Source organism: Athene cunicularia (assembly GCF_003259725.1).
Source record: "Athene cunicularia isolate RWA chromosome 5 unlocalized genomic scaffold, athCun1 chr5_part1, whole genome shotgun sequence".
NCBI lineage: Eukaryota > Metazoa > Chordata > Aves > Strigiformes > Strigidae > Athene > Athene cunicularia.
This window is the reverse complement of record NW_020799101.1, coordinates 9814562-9818222: the sequence shown is the minus strand read 5'-3', so window position 1 is coordinate 9818222 and position 3661 is coordinate 9814562.

Here is a 3661-nt window from a genome sequence, read left to right as displayed (position 1 = left end):
GGCCGGCCCGGCCCTTGACCCGGGCGTTTGGGACGCTGTGCCCCGCGAGGTGATGTGGCCTCGCCTAACTCGGCCCTGCGGGAAGCCGCCAGCGTGCAGAGCCTGGTGCCCGGAGCGTGGACAAGCTACCCCAAAAAACAGGGGCCCGACCCCGCAGCAGGGGAGAGCCCCGGGCACTTCAACCTCCGGGGAGGGTCAGGCCCCCGTGAACCTCCTGGGGTGCCACCAGCAAACTCCCCAAAAAAGCGTGGGGTGCCAGACCACTTACCCCACACTCGGGGCTTTTCCTTGCGCCTGCGAAACAACCAGTTGATTAAATAATTCGGTATGACGGTACCTTGGAGAATATTTCAATACCCCTTCCCGCAGCAGGCAGGCTGGGGGGGGCGAGGAAAGGTCAAGCGATTGCCTGGGGGGTCACGGTGGCAGAGGGGCCGGGGTGACGAGTGGATGCTGCTCTCCCCACCGCCTCGCTGCGCTTGAGGCCGTCCTGCTCTCGCAGCAGGAATGGCTCAAAACATCACAAATTACTTCGACTATTGCTTACAGCACGGCAATACTTTGTAAGATTTTTAAGAGCTGTTCAGCTCTGAAAAATGATGTGGTGGAAATGCCTTTGGCAGATTTATTATTTCTCCACACTTCCAGTACCAAAATTTGCCCTCTTTGGTCATTAAGGGATTTTTGTTTATTTTCTAATCGACAGTGCCATAAACGCTAACTGGGCTGGAAGAACTGATCAGATTTATTCTGAAACGTACAATCACTGATTATAGCATTTCTGCAGTCGGAAGCAAGCTGGAATCTAGGAAACAGCACATCTTCCCACAGCTTTGCACAAACAACATAAAGGTACGTAAAATGCATTTACAGCAGTAAAGACGGGGAGTACAACTCTGCCTTTACGATGGTAGCAAACCTATTTGGTATAATAAAGGGCTTTTTTACCACATTGTTTGAATGATTGTACACATCTAGTGAAATTCACTTTCTTCTTTCATTTTGATCAACTGGGTCTGTCTAATTATATCTGTCACACGGGTTTCTGAGCGTCAAATGGATCACTGGATTTTGGATACATCAGTGTGTTAGAGGAGCCAACCACCATGAGATAGAGGAGGAAAGGCTTCACTCTGCTTCATGGCGGAGGGCAGAAAAGCAAAACCTCCCTTCCCACCAAGGAACAGACCAGTTCCTCCTGGCAGAGGTGCTATACCAGCGTGGTATTTTCTTTGGCTTTCCTTTAGGTTTACTGGAACATATTTCAGCACAGTTTTAAAAACGTACCATTCAGGCAACTTAGTGGAATAAGCTGATCCTGTGGTACAGGCCCCATCACCTAGTTTAGGGTCAGATCTTCACCTGCTGTCGTCAGTGGAAAGGTTTCTGTTGGTATCATGCAGGCTGTGAGAACTCTCTAAGATGCAAAGGTAATGGAAAGGAAAAGTCTAAGTTTGTGATCACATTGTGACCTACTGTGCATTACGTACAGGATATTTAGTGTAGATTAAAATGTAGGTAGCTATTAAATATATGTTTAAAATTAAATTAATCATCAGCGTGCAAAGCTTGCAGGCAACTCAGAGGACATGCATCGAACTTAACAAAACCAAGAAAATTAATTTATGAACTAATTTTGAGTCTTCAGACTGCAGTTACACCTAGCATTAAAGAGCATGTGTAAATACAGGCGCTCACTGGCTGTAAGACACTCCTGTCCAGGCAGGGGGATCTCTGGTAATAGATCTGATTGCAGAAGTGTTTTCTTGCCTTCCTGCCAAACCCTGTCCTGATTGATAAGCTCCCAGGCTGTGTGGTGAGCAAGGTCATTAGGACTTCCCCCTGCAAATGAAGCAGCAGTTTAAAAAATAAGGTCATAGAGTAAACAGTTTTCTGTCCTGAAGAAAAGAAAATAAACCTCCGTTGTTTGCTAAAAAGGAAGTACAATTAAAAAACCCCAAAATTTCAACACGAACAGATTGTTTAGATTTGCCGACTCTTGATTTACCATGATGAAAGACAGGCCCAAACTAGAAAGTTTGAATCTTGATCTGAATCTGCCATTCCCCAAATTTGAGGGGGAAGTGCAATTCAGAGTCTGGAGTAAGGGCTTATCTCTCAAACACAGCAAAGTACTGTGGATAAAAATACCCAGGTAAAGTAGGAAGTGCCTGGTCTGCAACAAGAGTGACTTTGTATCAACAATGAACAAAAGCAGCTTTTTTTTTTTTCTTTGAGAACAGTGAAATCACTCAGGAATTGTTATAAATGCAAACAAAGTGCGTTTTATCACTCAGTTATCATCAGTGGGATTATAGTCTATAAACCCTAATTTTCAGGGAAGTCCCTAGATTTCCCTGAGCACTTCCTCAAATTTCACCTATGTAGACTCTAGTTTATTAAGTGCTTCAGGATTATCTGAAAATTGTGAACATAGGAGTTAGTGGCAAAGAATGTTTGATTGCCAGATGGTGTATCAATGCCACACCAGAAGAGCAGGCACTCCCGTTCTCATACATTTTTAACACAAATACAGGTAACATATAATTCAATGTGACTTTTAAACGTTATTTTAAAACATTGAAATTATGCAGCTTTGGATAAAAATGTTTTTTATCCAGTCAGGCATAAGAAGAAAGACTAGCATGGTAAGATAAAGTGGAATTATTGAGTTAGCCCCCAGTAGAACAAGTTCTGTTCCTTGACTGCAAATAATGACAGCACTTTAATGTGCCAATGGTGAATTTGTTCCTCTGTTTTTAAAAAGTGGGCTGTACTCAAAGGAAGAGACTATATGACATGCTATTAGAATTACAGAGCTAGTATCTCAGTCTAGGCATTATCAGCTTTTAAACAAACAACTCAGGTTTGGTCTCAGACAAAAATATCTCAATAAAAATACAAATTAAAAGTGCATTTCACAGTGCCAAATATAATAAACATAGTTGTGCCTCTAAAACCGGACAAATCCAATGTTTGAAGTTATATTTCTCAATAGCAAAACAACAGCAGGCTATCTGGAAAACAATATAGTAATTCTGAAATATTGTAGTTTTGATTTTTAGAAATTAATCTTGTGAATAAATACATGTATGATTTAGTTTGTACTTTGATGAATTTCCAACAAGACTTAGTGTCAGCTAAACTGGTAGCATGAAGAGCAGCGAACTGGATGATGCCTGTTTGCTGAAGCATCTTTGGGAGCTCTTCCCAATGGCTCACTAAAAGCCCTGGGAGACCTAGGTTTGGTTTGAGCTTCTGTTCCTGGTTACCAGGGTGCTAAAGCTGGACAGCCCTGGGATGGCAGTGTGCTTTCTCCAGCCGCAGCAGGAGGAAGGAGGCACGTTTCACAAAGAGCTTTTCTGGCTGGATCACGGAAGCTGTTGACAAACTCTGATGTGAGAGCGGTACAGTCCTCTTCACCAGGAATAGCGATAGCCGTGACAAGGGCAGCAAACATGCTCTGGGTATATGGTATATAAACAGGAACCAAATTGGTTTGTGTATAGAATGCACTAGTTAGATATAGAGTGTACAAAAATAGCAAATATATCAGTTCTGTCCCATAGACCACCACAGCTGCTTTTGTTGTTACAGTAATAACCACAAGTCCCAGCCTGGACCAGGCACCATTAGGTGCTGTAGAGACACATCAGAAGAC